The sequence below is a fragment of the Corythoichthys intestinalis genome, chromosome 3 (assembly GCF_030265065.1).
Source record: "Corythoichthys intestinalis isolate RoL2023-P3 chromosome 3, ASM3026506v1, whole genome shotgun sequence".
In the NCBI taxonomy this organism is placed as follows: domain Eukaryota; kingdom Metazoa; phylum Chordata; class Actinopteri; order Syngnathiformes; family Syngnathidae; genus Corythoichthys; species Corythoichthys intestinalis.
This window is the reverse complement of record NC_080397.1, coordinates 59,217,908-59,231,342: the sequence shown is the minus strand read 5'-3', so window position 1 is coordinate 59,231,342 and position 13,435 is coordinate 59,217,908.

The following is a 13,435-nucleotide window of genomic DNA, read 5'->3' as shown; positions in this document are numbered from 1 at the left end:
CTGTGTTGCTTTTACGCCTAACATATTGTTTTGCATTGTGGCCAAAAAGTTCAATTTTGGTTTCATCTGACCAGAGCACCTTCTTCCACATGTTTGGTGTGTCTCCCAGGTGGCTTGTGGCAAATTTTAAACGAGACTTTTTATGGATATCTCTGAGAAATGGCTTTCTTCTTGCCACTCTTCCATAAAGGCCAGATTTGTGCAGTGTACGACTGATTGTTGTCCTATGGACAGACTCTCCCACCTCAGCTGTAGATCTCTGCAGTTCATCCAGAGTGATCATGGGCCTCTTGGCTGCATCTCTGATCAGTTTTCTCCTTGTTTGAGAAGAAAGTTTGGAAGGACGGCCGGGTCTTGGTAGATTTGCAGTGGTCTGATGCTCCTCACATTTCAATATGATGGCTTGCACAGTGTTCCTTGAGATGTTTAAAGCTTGGGAAATCTTTTTGTATCCAAATCCGGCTTTAAACTTCTCCACAACAGTATCTCGGACCTGCCTGGTGTGTTCCTTGGTTTTCATAATGCTCTCTGCACTTTAAACAGAACCCTGAGACTATCACAGAGCAGGTGCATTTATACGGAGACTTGATTACACACAGGTGGATTCTATTTATCATCATCGGTCATTTAGGACAACATTGGATCATTCATAGATCCTCACTGAACTTCTGGAGTGAGTTTGCTGCACTGAAAGTAAAGGGGCCGAATAATATTGCACGCCCCACTTTTCAGTTTTTTATTTGTTAAAAAAGTTTAAATTATCCAATAAATGTTGTTCCACTTCACGATTGTGTCCCACTTGTTGTTGATTCTTGACAAAAAAATTAAATTTCATATCTTTATGTTTGAAGCCTGAAATGTGGCGAAAGGTTGCAAGATTCAAGGGGGCCGAATACTTTTGCAAGGCACTGTATACCTTCCACTGTATCCGAGAAACAAAGAAAAACACTCCAACCCTATTTTAAAGCAATAAAACTGGCCACTGGAGGGCAGTAGTGCATTTTGCAAGGCCAGGCAACGCGATTCACCAGCAGTGAACGGCCGGGCAGCATGGTTGGAGCGCTGGCGGCACGATGCCAGGCGGCACTCCGACCAAACAAAACAACGAGAGGACGCCTGGAAGGCCAGGCGTTGGACGACTACGCAAAACGAGTGAGACCCTTAGTAAATCAGCTCGCCAAGCAGACCCCACAGAAACGCAAAAATAATCCATCTTTGTGAGACAGACAACGATGAGGGAAAAGTTTACACGCCTGACGTGGTGACAACGGCGTCATCTCGGCGACAAACAGTCATCTCTCAGTAGTCATGTGTGAATAAATTGCTACTTTGCTCTATTATTCAGTTGTTTGGGATGTCACTGAAGCAAAAAATTGCCGTGTTAAAGTCAAACTTATGTTTGAAATGTATGCGTTTACAAAAAGCTCATTTTCTCCGTTTTTTCATCAGAAATTGGAAAATTGCTCAAATTAAGCTATTTTCTAATGCTGATTTCTAAAGAATGGAAAAAGATATGAACCGAATTTTTTTTCTGCTGAAAGAAGAGAATCTAATCTTTCTTTTGGTGGGTGCCATGTTTATATAGCAATGGAACAGAATTTTCTGTGGGCCTTGCAAAATCAGTCAAAATCCGGAAAAAACGGCCGGGAGCGAAGGGCCTTGCTCTGGTGAAAATGGCTGGGAGTGAATGAGTTAATTATGTAAATGCCATCTTGAGGATTTATTGTCATAGTAAGCAAATACAGTACTGTATGTTTAATGTATATATTCGTCCGAGTTTTATTCTTTTTTTTCTTGTATATGATCGAGAAAAATTAATCGGGAATGATTGGAATTGAATCGGGAGCAAAAAAAAGCAATCGGATCGGGAAATATCGGGATCGGCAGATACTCGAACTAAAACGATCGGGATCGGTTTGGGAGCAAAAAAACATGATCGGAACAACCCTAGTTCTGATGTATATTAATATGACTGTATTTGCCATTGTAGTTGTGTATAAATGTAAAGTTTTTGTTTGTGGTGTCTGAGCATCCTCGGTATCTGCAGTGCATCAGGAGAAGCTGGGGAATACTGTGGTGGTTATTTGCTCCATTAGAGGCCATCTCCCCGCATAAGTGTCCATTTTCCCAACCACATGAGAGCTCAAGATGATGGACTGGCTCGGAGTTGACAGAGGGTGGGCGCCCGCTTGTTGACAACCCACACATTAGAATGGTCTTACATCATCACGTTGCCTTCTGCTTCTTCTTGCGGTGGGTGTGAAAAATGACTCACTTCAGAGACACGGGTAGGATGTGCTGTTCTTTTTTTCCAAACAAAATGGTATTTTTGACAATGACGTACAGTGATGAATCATAAATGTTTTGTGAAAGTGAAACAAAGTGCCTCATTATTTGTAGGATATTTTCTCTTTAAACAGTTTTTCCTCAAACAACAAAAACAAAGAATTGCTTTAACTTCACAAGTAAGCTATGTTAAGAGAATGTAACAAGTGATCATTTGTTGAGAGTTCTTCAAAGACAGGAAAACAGCTAACCAGTACTTGTTTAATTATTTAGCAAGTGTGTTGTTTTTATGCAGTTATGGCAGTGGAATATGGTGAAACCTGAAAGTGTTCTAACACAATGCCTTTGGTAAATGCACACGTCTGACCTTTCTGCAGAATTGTCTACTTCCTGTTTAATTAAGACCAACTATGGCCACGGGGAACAAAGTCAAGTAGGTGCTTATATCGAGTTTGTGTGCACAACGCATGTTTACCATCTGGACTAGTGGGAACACGAGTGGGTGTTTTTCCATTGTGTCATCAGTGTATCTTTTCTCTCAAAAGAGTCCATAAGGAATTACAACTTCTAGCAAAAAAGTATGGAATCACCAGTCTCGGACGAGCACTCACTCAGACATTTTATCATGTAGAACCAACTCGGATAAAAAGCTTGAATAAATAATAGTTCAAAAGTGCCACTCTTTCGCATTCAGAAACATTAAAAGAAATGAATATATCAATAAGGGCTGCAGCTATCGAATATTTTAGTAGTCAATTAATCGATAGACTAGTTAGTTCGAATAGTCGAGTAATCGGATAAGGAACATGAAAAAATACCTGAGCTGAGCCTCAAATGGTATATATTAGAGATGTCACGATTGATTGGCATCCCGATCGATCTGGTCCCATCACGTCATTTTCAAAGTATCGGAATCGGCAAAAAAATATCGGACATGTCTTTCATATATATATACAGTGCCTTGCAAAAGTATTCGGCCCCCTTGAATCTTGCAACCTTTCGCCACATTTCAGGCTTCAAACATAAAGATATGAAATTTAATTTTTTTGTCAAGAATCGACAACAAGTGGGACACAGTCGTGAAGTGGAACAACATTTATTGGATAATTTAAACTTTTTTAACAAATAAAAAACTGAAAAGTGGGGCGTGCAATATTATTCGGCCCTTTACTTTCAGTGCAGCAAACTCACTCCAGAAGTTCAGTGAGGATCTCTGAATGATCCAATGTTGTCCTAAATGACCGATGATGATAAATAGAATCCACCTGTGTGTAATCAAGTCTCCGTATAAATGCACCTGCTCTGTGATAGTCTCAGGGTTCTGTTTAAAGTGCAGAGAGCATTATGAAAACCAAGGAACACACCAGGCAGGTCCGAGATACGGTTGTGGAGAAGTTTAAAGCCGGATTTGGATACAAAAAGATTTCCCAAGCTTTAAACATCTCAAGGAGCACTGTGCAAGCCATCATATTGAAATGGAAGGAGCATCAGACCACTGCAAATCTACCAAGACCCGGCCGTCCTTCCAAACTTTCTTCTCAAACAAGGAGAAAACTGATCGGAGATGCAGCCAAGAGGCCCATGATCACTCTGGATGAACTGCAGAGATCTACAGCTGAGGTGAGAGAGTCTGTCCATAAGACAACAATCAGTCGTACACTGCACAAATCTGGCCTTTATGGAAGAGTGGCAAGAAGAAAGCCATTTCTCAAAGATATCCATAAAAAGTCTCGTTTAAAGTTTGCCACAAGCCACCTGGGAGACACACCAAACGTGGAAGAAGGTGCTCTGGTCAGATGAAACCAAAATTGAACTTTTTGGCCACAATACAAAATGATATGTTTGGCGTAAAAGCAACACAGCTCATCACACTGAACACACCATCCCCACTGTCAAACATGGTGGTGGCAGCATCATGGTTTGGGCCTGCTTTTCTTCAGCAGGGACAGGGAAGATGGTTAAAATTGACGGGAAGATGGATGCAGCCAAATACAGGAACATTCTGGAAGAAAACCTGTTGGTATCTGCACAAGACCTGAGACTGGGACGGAGATTTATCTTCCAACAGGACAATGATCCAAAACATAAAGCCAAATCTACAATGGAATGCTTCAAAAATAAACGTATGCAGGTGTTAGAATGGCAAAGTCAAAGTCCAGACCTGAATCCAATCGAGAATCTGTGGAAAGAGCTGAAGACTGCTGTTCACAAACACTCTCCATCCAACCTCACTGAGCTCGAGGTGTTTTGCAAGGAAGAATGGGCAAGAATGTCAGTCTCTCGATGTGCAAAACTGATAGAAACATACCCCAAGCGACTTGCAGCTGTAATTGGAGCAAAAGGTGGCGCTACATAGTATTAACGCAAGGGGGCTGAATAATATTGCACGCCCCACTTTTCAGTTTTTTATTTGTTAAAAAAGTTTAAATTATCCAATAAATTTTGTTCCACTTCACGATTGTGTCCCACTTGTTGTTGATTCTTGACAAAAAATTAAAATGTTATATCTTTATGTTTGAAGTCTGAAATGTGGCGAAAGGTTGCAAGGTTCAAGGGGGCCCAATACTTTTGCAAGGCACTGTATATATATATATATATTTTTTTTTTAAAAAGGCATGGCCGATATTTTTTTGTCGATTCCGATACTTTGAAAATGACGTGATCGGACCCGATCGGGACATCTCTATTTAGTAGCATCACCTCTGGCTTAAAGTGTATAAAGTGCTATACGACGCATATGTAAGTCAATGCCATTGACAGCCATGGACGTTCACATTTCCCATTCATTTTCATTGGCTAAAAAAATGTTCAGGAAATGAACAGATAATATATATATAGAGTATATAGAATATATGTTCAGGAAATGAACATATATCAATAGGACGTGTCCCCCTAATGTCCCTGATTCCATTGACGCATACGGGCATGGACATCCAAATTTCCTATTCATTTTCATGCATTTTCAGCCATGTTTGTAGATTCCATTGATGCCAATGTACTTTGATTCCATTGACATAAATGTAAGTCGATGCCATCGAAGGCCATGGATGTCCAAATTTCACTTTCATTTTCAATGGCAAAAAAACAAATGTCCCAAAACAAAAGGAAATGACCAGATATCACCAGGACAAGCCCTCCCAAATGAGCTGATATGACTAGGACACGCCTCCCCAAAATGTGCCCAAATGACCTGATATGACCAGGACACGCCTCCAAATGTCCCCAAAATGACCTGATATGACCAGGACACGCCGCCCAAATGATCTGATATGACTAGGACACGCCCTCAAATGTCCCCAAATGGCCTGATATGACCAGGGCACGCCCCCCAAATGTCCCCAAGATCTCACCCCGTGGCTTCAAAATGATAAGAATGGTGAGCAAAAATCCCAGAACCACATGGTGGGACCTAGTGATTGACCTACAGAGAGCTGGGACCACAGTAGCAAAGGCTACTATCAGTAACACAATGCGCCCCCAGGGACTCAAATCCTGCACTGCCAAACGTGTCCCCTTGCTGAAGAAAGTACACGTCCAGGCTCGTCTGCGGTTTGCTAGAAAGCATTTGGATGATCCGGAAGAGGACTGGGAGAATGTGTTATGGTCAGATCAGGGGTCGCGTTAACTGAATATTTTCCGTCGTTGACCGTTTTTTTAAAACGGTGACGGAAAAAACAAGTCCATCCGTCATTTTGACAGGTTGCAATTCACACCCCAGACCACAGGATGGCGAGTGAGCATATTATAAGCTATTTTCTCTCTTGATGCATGACGTCGCTGGCCTTACTCGGAAAAATGTCCGAACTAGCATTCAGGTGTAGCAAACACGGAAACGTTAGGAAGTTTTGGAGAGCATTGTCTAAGGCTACGTTCATTCTACAGGTCTTAATGCACGAATCAAATTTTTTCGTGTTTTTCCGACTCGAGTCAGGCATTAACTTGACGGTCTGAACGGGACAAGTCGCATAGAAGTGGACCATTTCAAATCCGATCTGGGTCATTTTTTTATGTGGTTCAAATCCGATCTGGGCCACATTTTTCCAGATTGTCGCGGTGGTCTGTACCGTCCAGTGTCCCAAATCCGATTTCAGTTGTGCGTTATTAGCGCCTAGCTTGCAGTGAACATGGCTTTTGGGGAAGGGCCGGGCTTGACAACAGTCATAAAAAAATAAAAATGGGTTGAGGATAAGCATGAGAATGATCGGTTTTCTCTCTGCTCTATGTGAGCTATATTTCAACATTTCCTACACGGCCGAGAGTCGGGAGAGGGGTCTGGCTGCAGCCCGTCTTGGAGAGTCAGGGCAAACTGCCCGTATGTGTGTGTGACATGCACGGACAGTACGTGCATGTTATCGATCCATATACACGGTGAATATAAGCCTAAACAGGGATTATTTATGTCTCATATTTGTGTCCTCCTTTTGAAAAGCAAAATATGATAGCCCTGGAATGACGGATGACTTGTCATTTGTTTTGATGCTTCTGCGCACCGGCGCGTGTCGGACTGCGAATTAGAGCGCATGCGTAATACTTGAATGGTCTCAATGGACAAAGGCAGTCTGAACGGGCACGCCAAAAAAACGGATATGACAAAAAAATCGGATTTGTGCATTAAGACCTATAGCATGAACGTAGCCTAATTGAATGAGCAGGGACAAACAGCTTGGAGTCAGAAGTACGTGCGCTATTCTCAAACCTGAACGCACCCCGAGTCTTGGATGACAAATCAACAGAGCAGAGAGTAGACACAACATGGCTGGTAGTTTCTTCAATTTATTCAGAGTTGAGTAAGTAACGCACCACTTTTGACCAACACTGCTATTGAATATGTCATTATTATCATTTAAAAAATTTAAGTGACGGGTAAAAATAGATTATGACCGGATTTTTATGACCCTGTCAGTCAAAATGACAGACAACGAAAAAGTCTAGCGCAACCTCTGGGTCAGATGAAACCAAAATAGAACTTTTTGGTAGAAACACAGGTTCTCGTGTTTGGAGGAGAAAGAATACTGAATTGCATCCGAAGAACACCATACCCACTGTGAAGCATGGGGGTGGAAACATCATGCTTTGGGGCTGTTTTTCACCAAAGGGACCAGGACGACTGATCTGTGTAAAGGAAAGAATGAATTGGGCCATGTATCAAGAGATTTTGAGTGAAAATCTCCTTCCATCAGCAAGGGCATTGAAGATGAGACGTGGCTGGGTCTTTCAGCATGACAGTGACCCCAAACACACAGCCAGTGCAACAAAGGAAAGGAGTGGCTTCGTAAGAAGCATTTCAAGGTCCTAGAGTGGCCTAGCCAGTCTCCAGATCTCAACCCCATAGAAAATCTGTGGAGGGAGTTGAAAGTCCGTGTTGCCCAACGACAGCCCCAAAACATCACTGCTCTACAGGAGATCTGCATGGAGGAATGGGCCAAAATACCAACAACTATGTGAAAAGCTTGTGAAGAGTTACAGAAAACGTTTGGCCTCCGTTATTACCAACAAAGGGTACATAACAAAGTATTGAGATGAACTTTTGGTATTTACCAAATACTTATTTTCCACCATGATTTGCAAATACATTTTTTAAAAATCAAACAATATGATTGTTTTGTTTTTTTTTTCCCCCCACATTCTATCTTGTGGTTAAGGTTTACCCATGTTGACAATTACAGGCCTTTCTAATATTTACAAGTGGGAGAATTTGCACAATTAGTGGTTGACTAATTACTTATTTGCCCCTCTGTTGTTGTCGTCACTTACACTTTTTTGGTAGCATCATAAAAGAAAGAAATCCTAATCATTCAGTTTAACGGTGCAGATTTGATATAGTACTTGATAAGTTGGATTTGTGTTGTGGTTTGTTGTTGGTTTTTCTCACGGCATGCTGGTTGAAGGGTCCCTTGCCCCGCTAAATGCACTGCAGACAGATGCTGCTGTGTTTGCGCAAGCTTGGCTTGTGTTAAAGTATGACCCAATGAATGCTGAGCGTGTGACGAGTTGGCTGTTCTCTTTATGCGCACTGCCAACAATGCATTGGAGAAAAAGGAAAAACAAAACTATGGAAATAAGCACGGGAGCTGCCATTTATCGGCCTCTGCGGAGTCTTGTTTCTGGCTGAGTGGAAAAACGGGCCTCGTGAGTTGGAGAGGAAGAACACATGGACAGAGACGCGAGTACTTGGATTATAAATGGAAAGCAATGAGTCAGTGTGGATCAGATGAGAATCTATATATAGATGGAAGCAGTAATTCAACAGCTATATTGTAATTGTAAACATACACGTTTGAATGAGCTGGGCATGTTTCTTTACTATATGCTTTGTGCCACTGTATGCGTGTTTGTAGCATTTTTGCATGTGTGCAAGTATAGGAAGGCCTCAGTTCACGACAGATTGGTTCCTACGGAAGAATTTCTATATACACTACCATTCAAAAGTTTGGGGTCACTTAGAAATGTCCTCCTTTTTGAAAGAAAAGCATTTTTTTTCTAATGGAAATAAACTAATCAGAAAAACTCTATAGATTATTAATGTGGTAAATGACTATTCTAGCTGGAAATGTCTGGTTTTAATGCAATATCTACTAGTGGTGTCAACAATAATCGATGCGGCGATGCATCCCGATGCGGGGCATGCATGGACGATTCGATTCGATGCGGGCAACAAGCCGAATCGATTCAGCGCATTTTAAAATATGTAAGTACTGTCACGAAATGCTGGGCAGGCAGGTTGTGTGAGGACCCAAATGCAGGGAAATGTAGGCGAGGCAGATGAACAGTGCAAAAATGATTTAATTAAAGCCAACGAAAAACAAAGTACTAAACAAAGGCTGTGATAATCCAAAGAAGACACTGAGGCAAACAAAAACTGTCATTAACAAAAGACTGCTTTTCAAAAACTCTCTTGGAACACAAGGGCTTGGATAGGCGTGAATACTGCTGATGAGAAGTTGACATGGACATTGACATGGACTTTGACGTTGACATAGACACTTACATTGACAATGACGCAACAAGGACTGAAAAGAAACTGGGTGCTTATATACACACACATGCAGACAAGGGGTAACGAGACAACGAGGAACAGCTGGGTAATACAGGAGGACTCACTATGTGCAGGCACGACAGGTGAAATCAATGGGTAATCACAGAGACAAGTCACACTAGGAAAAAACCAACACAAAACCAAACAAGTACGTTCAAAAATCTGCCCTGCGCAATTCCGGTGATGCAATGGATTTGGTTTCCCCATTTGTATTATTATTGTCATGTTTCATTTTTTACACACTGCATAACTCTGGTCAAGTTTCCCACCAACCTCATACAAGCCAAAATGTCTCCAGATGTCAGCTTTCAATGTCTTAGGTGCATCAAGAATCTTTCTTGCTCCCTCTTTCTCCGCTTCAGCCATTGTTATGTTTTGTCCTATCTCTTAGAGGTTAGATCTTGTGCCCGAACCCGAACGGGTCGGGCCCAAAATGTTAAGCATTCACGTTCGGGTCGGGTCGGGTCGGGCCGGGCCGGGCCGGGCCGGGCCGCCCCGCCCCGCGCCGGACTAATAAATTATTTTTTAAAAAATGGTATAAAACCGAGAGCAGGCTCTCTGTATTGTGCATTTGCTTGTGCACTCACATGAAGCAGTGGCGCCGCCCGCTTTTTCTTCTTCTCCTCCGCTGTGGAGCTTGTGATTCGTTACGAAAGACACTTTTATTTATGCACACAAAGGCAACACAAATGTGATCCTTTTGAATCCTCTCCTCTGTGTGTCTGCAAACTCGTTTTTTTTTTTTTTTTTATATTAAACTTTCCCAGCGTTATTTCGTTGTGTAAATGCTTCTATAATGATCACAAAAATATGTAGACTATTTAAACATTAAGAAACATGCGTTTTTTTCTGCCACCTCGAAGAAATGAAAATAAATTGCTGCTGCTGCGGGTTTTTTTCCGCGTCACTCCAAGCCGGGTCGGGCTTCAATACCAGCGGGCCGGGTCGGGTCGGGCTGGATTTTTTTAGGCCCCATCTAACTTCTTCTATCTCTCTGCTCTCTCAGTTGCAAAAAAATGATATTTCCTCATGTTGAAACAGATTGTTATGGCTGCTAAAATGCTGCTGCACTTCATTTTAATTCATTATTTTTTATTGTGATGTGGTAGTTACTGATTGCATTTCTAAGTTGATTGCACATATATAGTGGGCTAGGCCTACATTTTACTTTCGTTGTACATTGCAATTTAGTTGGATGTTTTGTTTGCAACTGAACTGATCGCTGGATTGATATTGCGATAAAGATGCTGCTGCACTACAATATTTTCTTTGTCGCTTTCTTTAATATTTACTTGAATATTTTTTTCAATGGGTTGTTGTGACTAAAATACAGTGACTGTTATTACTGATTTTGCACAGGAGTTCAGATGTTGCACTGTGTGAAAGGCTGCTACTATGTGTAAAAAAAGAGAAAGCCCTGGTCTCATTCAAAGCACCAATTAAATGCTGTGGTGTTTTTTTTTTTTTTAATATATATCTAAAAGTATTTTCATTTGACTTCAACCAGGAGTGACACAAGAGCCAATAAAAAGTAGTTTAATGTCTGACCGCTCGTGTTGCCTCATGATTCACGAAAAATATGCTTTGCTTTAGAATTTTAATGCATCCCAGGCTTTAAGGCATCACGATGCATTGCCGAATCGAACCGAATCGAATCGTGACCCTCTGAATTGAATCGAATCGTGGCCCTCCGAATCGTAATCGAATCGTGAGGGCAGTACAGATGCACACCTCTAATATCTACCTAGTTTTGTAAAGAGGCCCATTTACAGCAAACATCACTCCCGTGTTCTAATGGTACATTGTGCTTACTAGTTGCCTTAGAAGGATAATAGATGATTAGAAAACCTTGTGCAATTATCTTGCAATAATAATAATAACAAACCTTTTTATTTGAAGGCGCCTTTCTGGCACTCAAGGATGCCGTGCAATCATTTTAAAAAACATTTTAAACAAATTAAAGATAAAATAATGAAGTATAGAACGTTTTTGGCAAACTTAAAATACTAAAGAGATGTAAAAACAATAAAAAATACCAGTAGATAAAAAATAAGTAGCAGAAAACTAAAACACAAATTAGAGATTATTATGAACAGGTGAGTGAACAGGTGAGTTTTGGGTTTGGATTTCTTTTAACTGCTAGTCCCAGATCTGATGGGAGGAGGAACTGGTTTGCTCAGTGGAAGGTTGATTCGCACCTGATATGAGGGAATACAACACACCAGTGGGCCGCATGGTCTAAAATATATCGGTTTTGAATTTTAAGGGAAAAAAAAAAAAAGCTTTATTATCTCATTCTGAAAGGTTCAGTGAATCCACATGTAAAACTTGTGGGGTTTGGTAGATAAGCGGATTTTAAGGGGGGGGCATCCCCCCCCCGGTGGCCGAAAAGTGTCATTGCATGTAATTCACTTTCATATATATATATATATATATATATATATTAGGGCTGTCAAAATTATCGCGTTAAAGTGCGGCAATTATTTTTTTTAATTAATCACGTTAAAATCTTTGACGCAATTAACGCACATGCCCCGCTCAAACAGATTAAAATGACAGCAGTGTAATGTCCGCTTGTTACTCGTTACTTTTTTGTTGTTTGGCGCCCTCTGCTGGTGCTTGGGTCCAAATGATTTTATGGGTTTGGGGAGTGAGCATGGTGTAATGACATCAACAATGGCGAGCTACTAGTTTATTTGTTGAACATTTTTACAAATTTTAATAAGATGAAAACATTAAGAGGGGTTTTAATATAAAATTTCTATAACTTGTACTAACATTTATCTTTTAAGAACTACAAGTTTCAAGATCCATGGATCGCTTTAAGAGAATATTAATAATGTTAATGCCATCTTGTTGATTTATTGTTATAATAAACAAATACAGTACTTATGTAAAACCCCAAAATATATAATATATATATATATGTGTGTGTGTGTGTGTGTGTGTGTATACAGTGGGGAGAACAAGTATTTGATACACTGCCAATGGGTTTTCCCATTGTTAGTGTATCAAATACTTGTTCTCCCCACTGTACAATAATATGGCCCAAACACAAAAAGGATTGCTTCAGTCACAGAAAACTTTTTCAATGAAAAAATTAAGTGTTCAAATGCACATTTTTCAATCTCAAATATTTTTTGCATTCAAAAACATTTTTCTATTTTTTCTATTTCTAATTTTTCTTTCTTTTTTTTTTTTTTTATTGAAGTGATTTTTCTTTTTGAAAATATATTTTTTGAAGCAACTTATGTTTGATTGAATAATGGAAAAATGTCCCAGCCAAAATGTGGCCCAAACACAAATCAACATTACTTTAATCAAAAAGTTGCTTCGATTAAAAAAAAAACTTGACTTTAATAAAAAAATTAATAAAAATGAATCAAGGAAAAATAGCTTTCACATGCATTTTTTTTAGTTTTTTGAGTTTCAGATTTATTTTTGTTTTCAAAAACTTTTTTTTTTGACTGATTTTTCTTTTTGAAAATCTATATTTTTTGAAGCAACTTATTTTTTATTGAATAATAAAGAGAAAAATTTCCTAGCTAAAATGTGGCCTAAACACAAATCAACATTACTTTCATCAGAAAGTTGCTTCAATCAAAAACAAAAAACAAAAAAAACAAAAAAAACTGGACGTGAATTAAAAAAAAACAAAAAAACAATAATAATTAAAATAAAAATTAATAAAAGAAAAATATCTGTTTTAGTTTCAAATTTATTTTGCATTCAAAAACATTTTTTTTATTGAAGCTACTTTTTTGGGTTGAAAACCTACATTTTGATTGAAGCAACATTTTTTTTTGATTAAAGCAACTTTTTTTGATTGAATAATAAAGACTCAAATCTACCTCCATATGGCTCCGCCCACGGGATACAATTTGTGACTGGGGTAACTACATTGGCACGACACCGGCGGGCGTACCAAATTCATTGGAAGACGATCTTGGCGAAAAGTATTGCCCAAGCAGCCTGATTTAGAATTCCCCTCAAGAATGATGGGAGACCAAAAAATGCTCATTCTTAACTTATTATTATAAATATTCTTGTAAGTTAATTTTATTGCTGACACTGCGTTTTGGGGTCATCAACATGTTGTGCCCCCCTGCTCCA